The sequence below is a fragment of the Eschrichtius robustus genome, chromosome 20 (assembly GCF_028021215.1).
Source record: "Eschrichtius robustus isolate mEscRob2 chromosome 20, mEscRob2.pri, whole genome shotgun sequence".
NCBI lineage: Eukaryota > Metazoa > Chordata > Mammalia > Artiodactyla > Eschrichtiidae > Eschrichtius > Eschrichtius robustus.
Window position 1 is genome coordinate 19,511,301 of NC_090843.1, and position 9,017 is coordinate 19,520,317.

At 44.8% G+C, this 9,017-nt stretch overlaps 2 pseudogenes; both read right to left on the minus strand.

The window, feature by feature from the left end:
- Positions 1-2,238: 2,238 nt before the first annotated feature.
- Positions 2,239-3,201, minus strand: LOC137755531 (kelch repeat and BTB domain-containing protein 2 pseudogene; annotated as a pseudogene).
- Positions 3,202-4,834: 1,633 nt separating this feature from the next.
- LOC137755005 (large ribosomal subunit protein uL15-like) lies at positions 4,835-5,272 on the minus strand (annotated as a pseudogene).
- Positions 5,273-9,017: the final 3,745 nt, after the last annotated feature.

A 9,017-nucleotide genomic window follows, 5' to 3' on the forward strand; every position in this document is an offset into this window, starting at 1 on the left:
GCCGGTGTTGGAGGCACTGGTATCTTAAGAGGCAGCAGACACCTGGTAACTCTCCTTCTAGCTCTGCCACTGCTAACTTTGGAGCAGTCACTCAGCTCTTCTGGGCCAGAGTCTCCTGGCTTGTCAGCTGGGGAGCCTGGGCCGGCTGACCTCCAAGTTCCCTTCCGGCTCTGCGTCTTAATGCTAAGGTCCCAGCCATGTTACAGAGAACAAAAAAGCCTAAGCCTGGAAGAAATTCCCTTTTGGAAAAAACCTTGGAGTATCAAGAGTGTCTGGCTTTGGGACTTAAATAAAAGCTTTTGCTTCCTTCCTGCTTTTCTGTAGTTTCCAGATTTACTGTAATGAGCATGTCATTTCATAATGCGAAAAATAAATAGAAAGCAAGGCTTCTTTTCCCCCATAAGGCTCTGCACTGAGTCACCTACTGCTCTAGGTGGCAGGAGAAGCTGTCCCATAGGGGAGGAGAGTTAGGATGACCAGTGGTGACCTGAGCGGCCAGGGAGGGGACACTCCCAGGTTGAGTGCTTGTTTGTTCCCTCTGCCTTTTCAGGAGTCTGCCCAACCCACACCATTCCCCTCGTCCACCTGTGCAGATGCTCCGGGCCAGGCCCTGCGCCCCACTCATCGCGCGAGTTAGCTCGCTTAGCCCTCCTGGTGAGCCGGCAGCAGGGCAGCTGAGACTCAGAGCGCTAAGCCACTTGGTACACTCACGCGGCAAGAAAGAGCAGCTCCTGGCCGCACGCCCAGCCTCACTGGTTCGGAGCCCATGTTCTTAAGCACGCAGTGGAACTGTCCCCTCTCCAGCCTGGCTGGGCTTCCCAGGTGGTGTCCCAGGGCCTAACAGTCCCCAGGGCTTTGCGTGGGGCTGGTGGGGGCCATGCCAGGACTCCTCTTCGGTGACACTTTCTCTCCTCTCCAGCCATGGGGGCCTGTATAGCTTTTCATGGGCCGATGGGGACACCTGGCCCGATTTCAGGAAGGGGTGGGAAAGGTATCCTTCACCCACGCTGGCTCAGGGGCCCGGCCCAGCCTGGAAAAACCCTAGGTTAATGCTTGGGAGTGCTGGAGTTCCCTTGGGACTGGGCCTGGGTGGGGAGACACTGGCCTGGACCAAGTCCAAAGGAAAGCACATGCTGGGGCCCATTCCAAAAACAGGATGTGGCGTGAGGGCACTGCTGACCTCCCCATTCGCAGCCTCCACCTGCTTCTGGCTAAAGCTGCTCCCTGCCCCCTGCCCCCTGTCCCCCGGCCATGGGGGCTCAGGGACATACCTCATCTCCCCTGGAATGATCCCTGCCCTGGATGCATGGCCACTGCCGGCTCAGGCCACCAGCCCAGCCTGGAAAAATCCTCATCAGACCAGACCCATCTGCCCTTGGAGAGTGGAAAGTGGCAGAGCTGGTGGGCTGGGCTGGGGGGGTGGGGGACATGGAGCCCATGGTCACCCTGTGCTGTCCCCAGTCCCTGATACCACAGGGCCAGACACAGGAGACTCTACAATCTCCGGGGCCCATCCTTCTTCCCAGATAGCGCCGTCCAGCCTGGGAGGAGGTGTCGCTGATGCTGCCCAGAGCTGGCGGCACGTGGCCCTGTTCTTGGCCAAATGTGAGGTCGGGGGCTGGGCTCAGAGGCCTGTCCGGCCCTGGTCCACGTTCAGTCTGTGTGTCCGACAGCTCACCCTGACCCGTCAGGCTGTGGAGCCACTTCCCATGCATGTCCATCACGCGTGAACACACACGTGCAGGCACACACATGTCGGCACCTGGTAAATTAATACTCGTGACATCATCAACACACGGCTGTATTTTCTCTCCCCTGTGTCCCTCTAACGTTTAAAAAAGTCTTTTCATGAATGCTGCCTTTTAGTGAGGCTTTTCCTTGCTGCCCTAACTGGAATTTAACCCCTGACCTCCTATCCCCTTTCTCAGCTTTATTTCCTTTGCACTGACCACTTCATAACATACTTTACATTTTTCTTATTTATCCTGTGTAGCATCCGTCTCCTCCGTTAGCGTGTAAGCTCCATGAGGGCAGGGATTTTTGGTGCTTTATACACTGTCCTGCTCCCAACACCTAGAACAGTTCCTTGCACTTAGTAGAATATCAGTAAATATGTGTGGGGCGACAGAATGAATGAAATGCGGTGAGAGGATTGCGGAAGGTGCAGAGCTCTTCTGCCCCAAGAAGATGAGGACGCTGCTGGTCTGTTGGACACTCTGGTCTCTTCCAGGGCTTTGATCACTTAAATGGCCAAGGGTCTTTGGAAATCTTGCTGTGCGTTGGACCAGTAAAAAAAGTAATTGCAGATCTGAAGGCAGCTTGGAGTTGGCTTGTTTTTACTGGTTCCTTTTTGTTTTTCAGAGCAACTTGACTGCCTGCTCTCGAGATGTCATTATCAGGAGTTATATCTGCCCAGCCTTACACGGATCAGCTGGTGGGCTGCAGAGCTTGTGAACTTTTTCTATCTGGGGGTTGTAAAGACAGAAACGTAAAGACTACAAGGCTCTTCAGAAGATGCTTTAATGGAAATCATCATCTCCTCTTTAGTCATTCCAAGAGCATCCACTTTGATGTGGGTGAGAAATATCGCGAAGGTGATTCTGTGTTCAACTCTAGCCACAGCTCAGCAGCTTGGCAAACTGTCTCCTCATTTTCCACAGGTAAATTGTCACTAACGAGAGTGCCTATCAGTAGGTCAGGTGGAGGCGGCATGGAGGCTTTCTGGTGGTACCCAGAAGCGAACTTGTGCCCACCAATTTTTAGCATTTTAATTCCTTACAGCTGAAGGGGTCAGCAAAACTCAACAATTCTCCTCATTTATTATTTTTAAATTAAATATTCTTGACATTGTTGCAACACATATTCTACTTGTAGGAAGCATGTTGTTTCATAAAACTGTTCTACAGTGCTGTCATTTATTGCCGTGTGACCATCTGTGCACACGTTACTCCTAAGTATAAGGCAGTGTAGTGACACCAATGTTCCCTAGGTGTGAGTGTGTCTACTGTCACTAGCTCATTCATAAACATGGCTGGGAATAAGAAATACACACTGCAAGAATCAACTTGTCGCAAGGGAGTTCAGTGCCTTCAATGCAAATAGTAGGCCAGTGAGGAGCTGCTCTTGGTTAGTTTTAACTGTTCCAGCAGACACAGCATATTCAGGATTGATCTCTTCTCGTTGTGATGCACATGACTGCATTCTATTACCATCTTTAGGGCCAGACTGGAAAAGTCAGTCTTTCTAATGAAAGAGGATCAAGTGAATGATTCCTAAGTAAAGAAAGGAGGATCTTCATGCGATCTTTTTCTTTTTTGCTTTTGCTTTTATTTTAAAAAAGTTTTAATTGATGTATAGTTGATTTACAGTATTGTGTAAGTTTCCGGTGTACAGCAAAGTGATTCAGATATATATATATATATATATATTTCTTTCGAAAAATTCTCTTCCATTATGGGTTATTACAAGATATTGAATATAGTTCCCTGTGCTTACAGTAAATCCTTGTTGTTTATCTAGTTTATATATGGTAGTGTGTATCTGTTAATCCTATACTCCTAATTTATCCCTCCCCCCTCCCCTTTGGTAACCCCTCCCCTTTGTTTTCTATGTCTGTGAGTCTGTTTCTGTTTTGTAAATAAGGTCATCTGTACTATTTTTTAGATTATATGTATAAGTGATATCGTATAATATTTGTCCTTCTCCGTCTGACTTACTTCACTTAGTATGATAATCTCTAGGTCCATCCATGGCTGCTGCAAATGGCATTATTTCGTTCTTTTTTTATGGCTAAGTAGTATTCCATTGTGTATATATACCACATCTTCTTTATCCATTCATCTGTCGAAGGACACTTAGGTTGTTTCCATGTCTTGGCTATTGTAAATAGTCCTGCAATGAACATTGTAGTGCTTGTATCTTTTCTGGATATATGCCCAGGAGTGGGATTGCTGGATCATATGGTAACTCCATTTTTAGTTTTTTAAGATACCTCCGTACTGTTTTCCATAGTGGCTGCACCAATTTACATTCCCACCAACAGTGTAGGAGGATTTCCTTTTCTCCACACCCTCTCCAGCGTTTATTATTTGTAGACTATTTTTTAAGGTTCTTTTCCTATGTAGGTCATTACAGAGCACTGAGTAGAGTTCCCTGTGCTGCACAGCAGGTTATTATTAGTTATCTATTTTATATAGTAGTGTGTATATGCCAGTCCCAATCTCCCAGTTTATCCCTCCCCCACCTCCTCCTTATCCCCTGGTAACCATAAGTTTGTTTTCTACATCTGAGACTCTACTTCTGTTTTGTAAATAAGTTCGTTTGTTCCCCTTTTTTAGATTACACATATAAGTGATATCATGATATTTGTCTTTCTGTGTCTGACTTTACTCAGTATGACAATCTCTAGGTCCATCCATGTTGCTGCAAATGGCATTATTTTGTTCTTTTTTATTGCTGAGTAATATTCCATTGTATATATGTGCCACATCTTCTTTATCCACTCTTCTGTTGATGGGCATTTAGGTTGCTTCCATGACCTGGCTATTGTAAATAGAGCTGCTATGAACATTAGGGTGCATGTATATATTTGAATTATGGTTTTCTCCGGGTATATGCCCAGTAGTGGGATTGCTGGATCATATGCTAGTTCTGTTTTTAGTTTTTTAAGGAACCTCCATAATGTTCTCCATTGAGGCTGCACCAATTTATATTCCCACCAACAGTGTAGGAGGGCTCCCTTTTCTCCACACCCTCTCCAGCATTTATTATTTGTAGACTTTTTTTTTTTTTTTAAGCAGTTGTTAACATTTAATGAATCTTCTACCAGGTGGCTTCAAGCTACTGGGACACATGCCCCACCCACACCCTTAATCTTCTCAGCTCTTCTGCTGAGGAATTTGACCCTCACGATGCAGGCTGCTTTGGGAGCTTTCCCTTCCTGAGAACTTTGCATTGATAGTAGCCTGATCGCACCACATCAATGATAGGAGCAGCTCGTCTTGTTCTTGACAACATTTACCCGTGTCTGCTCACGGACCAAGGTTCCACAATTTATCACGGTTGAGAGCTGGGCAGAAGCTCTGGTTCCTCTTTAAGTGGTAATGCCAGATAACAACTTCCCCAAAGTATCCTGGGTGATATTTGTGGAAGCTGATCCTGTGGTGATGCATGCCACCAGCATTACCCCGGCCTCCTGGGTGCTCCTGGTGTTTGCTGTTGCAGCTGTGGCTGTATCTCGTGTGGCCCTAAGTTTCCAGGTCTCCCGCAGTCTGGATGGCTGTAGACTTTTTTTTTTTTTTTAATTTCCATTTATTTATTTATTTATTTATGGCCGTGTTGGGTCTTCGTTTCTGTGCGAGGGCTTTCTCCAGTTGCGGCAAGTGGGGGCCACTCTTCATCGCGGTGCGCGGGCCTCTCACTGTCGCGGCCTCCCTTGTTGCGGAGCACAGGCTCCAGACGCGCAGGCTCAGTAATTGTGGCTCACGGGCCTAGTTGCTCCGCGGCATGTGGGATCCTCCCAGACCAGGGCTTGAACCCGTGTCCCCTGCATTGGCAGGCAGACTCTCAACCACTGTGCCACCAGGGAAGCCCCGGCTGTAGACTTTTTGATGATGGCCATTCTGACCGGTGTGATACCTCATTGTAGTTTTTTGTTTGTTTTTTTAAAAATAAATTTTGTTTATTTATTTTTGGCTGTGTTGGGTCTTCGTTGCTGCACACGGGCTTTCTCTAGTTGCGGTGAGCGGGGGCTACTCTTCATTGCGGTGCGCGGGCTTCTCATTGAGGTGGCTTCTCTTGTTGCAGAGCACGGGCTCTAGGAGCACGGGCTTCAGTAGTTGTGGCATGCGGGCTCGGTAGTTGTGGTTCATGGGCTCTAGAGTGCAGGCTCAGTAGTTGTGGTGCACAGGCTTAGTTGCTCCGCAGCATGTGGGATCTTCCCGGACCAGGGACTGAACCTGTGTCCCCTGCATTGACAGGTGGATTCTTAACCACTGTGCCACCAGGGAAGTCCCTCATTGTAGTTTTGATCTGGATTTCTTTACAGGTCCATGTGATCTTCTCTGCAGCATTCAGAACCAAGGCTGCCGCATCCACTATCCTAGGTCATCCTGGGTTCTTTAGGTACCAAAATGGACTTTGTATAGTCAGGGTTCTCCAGAAAACAGAACCAACAGGAGATATATACATAATTTGTTACAGGAATTAGCTCACAGTTATGGAGGCTGGGAAGTCCCACGATCTGCCACCTGCAAACTGGAGTATTGGGAAAGCTGGGGGTGTAATTCAGTTTGAGGCTGAAGGCCTGAGAACCAGGAGCACTGATGTCCAAGGGCAGGAGAAGATAGACGCCTCAGCTTAGAGCAAATTCACCCTCCCTCCACCTTTTTATTCTATTCAGGTCCTCAATGGATTGGATGATCCCACCCGCATTGGTGGGAATCATCTTAACTCAGTCTACTGATTTACGTGCTAATCTTTTCCAGAGACACCCTCACAGACATACTCAGAAGTAATATTTTACCAGCTATCTGGACATGCCTTAACCCAGTCAAGTGGACACAATTAACCATCACAGAGTTTTTCAATACAGCCTGCAGACAGCCTGCTCAGATTTGCAAGGATGCAGCCCATGAGTGAAAAACACCTGAGGGCAACTCCTGGAGTGGTACCAGTTCAGCATCATGTTAGAACTGGAACCCATATATTACTTCTTTTATAACCAGAAAAAAAATTAAAAGTTATTTTCATTTTGAAAGAAAACATGTAACATCACTATTTTTGTAAACTATAGGAAGATACAAAGAATAAAACAAAAATCACCCAAATCTCATTATCCAGAGAAAAGCAACTGACATTTTGCTGCAACTTGCAATAGGGCCTTTCAATGCATATTGCATTCTCGAACTTTAGTGTGCATCAGGATTAGCTGGAGTGCTTGTTAAAACAAGTGCTTTTAAGTCAGTAGTTCTGGGGTGGGCCCGATAATAAGAATTTCTAACCGCCTCTCTGGTCTTGCTGCCAGTCAGTCCAGGGGCCACACGCAGAGACGCACTGGTCCAGAGTTTACACCTCTGCTGTTCCAAGCAGGGTCTCCAACCAGTAATACTGACATCACTTGGGAACTTGTTTGTTAGTAATACAATTTCAGGCCCCACCCCAGACCTACTGAATCAGAATCTGCGGTTTAACAAGATCCCTAAGGGATTTGAAACACAGGTTTGAGAAGCACTGGTTTATATTTGAGCCTCATACTGTCTGAAAGATAGCTTTTCCTCCCTACTTTATTTATTTATTTTTTCTCCCTACTTTATTGTGATCTAATTTACACACAGTAAAATGCACCATTTTATAATTGAGTTTTGACAAATTATATAAGAGTTTGGTATCTTTCCCCCCTCTTCCTAACAGAATGAGAACTTTCCTGTGCTACCAAATATTTTGGGAAAACATGACTTTTAATTGACTCTATAATACATGGTAAGTAAGGATGTGCCAGTTTAATTAGTTCTTCTATTGTGGGACATCTATGCTGTTCCCGGTTTTTCACCAATGTAAATAATGCTTCAATGAACTCTTTTGGACACAAACGTTTCATTTTTCAGACAATAATTTTTCCAAAAGTGTTATTACTGAGGCAGGCAAGAACAAACATCCATTACTGTAGGAAAAAAAGTTAATGAATTAAAAAATTTGCTATGTGGGAATTCCCTGGTGGTCCAGTGGTTAGGACTCTGCGCTCTCACTGCCGAGGGCCTGGGTTCAATCCTTGGTCGGAGAACTAAGATTCCGTAAGCAGCGAGGCACAGCCAAAAAACAAATGCAGATTTGCTATGTGTTTGGGTTTCAGGAAAAATGGCCAGAAATCACTTAAAAAAATTCCACTGCAGGAGGAAGAGAGGGATGCAATGTATCCTAAACAAAAAGGCTTAGAAAACTTATTGTATCACTTATCGACTAATTTTTGAATCCCTTATTTTCTCAATAGCCATTCTTTTTAATTTATAGTTGATGTAATACGTATTTATCTAAGCAATGTTGCATATGTGTAAGGAATAACTACATTCTATAAAGGGTTTAAATGTGTATAACCACGAAATTTATTAGCACTAAAATTTTTATATCCTAGAATGTCAGTGGCTGAAGGAATGAAGAGTCAAGGACTGAATTCACTTGGAGTCTTTTCAGTTAGCAAGTGCATTACTGATCAGGAGAGAACTTCTGGTTTCGAGAGGGAAACATTTCTGATTTTTTCCTTTCCCAAGAAGGTTTATATGCTTTTGTCCCACCATTTATTTTGTAAACAAATGCATACATACCAGACAGGGATTTCACCTTTGATTTGTAACCTGCTTTCTTCACTCAGCAATGTCCTAAATACCTTTTCATGTCAATAAATAATATGCATGATCATTCTTAATGAGCACCTGGTATTCCTCACTGTACCATAATTTGTTTAAACTAATTGTTTTGCTAGATGTCTCTTGTTGGACATTTAGTTTACTTTCAATTTTATTATTACAGAAACTTTAATAGGCATCTTTGTATGTGGCTTTTTTTTTGCGATAATTACAGATTTACATGTAGTTGTGAGAAATAATACAGAGATCCCTTGTACACTTTGCCTACTTTCCCCCAATGGTAGCATTTTGTAAAATTATGTTGTAACCAGGATACTGATATCTTTCGTTACTTGAACTTGCATTTGTGTGTATTTACATAGCTTTTTGCACATGTCCAATTCTCCTGAACTAAATTTCTTAAAGTGAGAATTGCTGGGACAAAGAGTTTGACCTTTTCGTCCAGGTTCTAGTGAAAGGGCTCATTTTCCATATCTTTGTCAATACCACCCTTGGGGATATGTTTAGGATATCCCTCTGTAACTCAAGACTACTTTTCTTCTAGTACTTCTTTAGTTTTGTTTTTGATATTCAGTCTATTTGAGGGACTTCCCTGGCAGAGTGGTTAAGACTCCAATGCTCCCAATGCAGGGGGCACGGGTTCGATCCCTGGTTGGG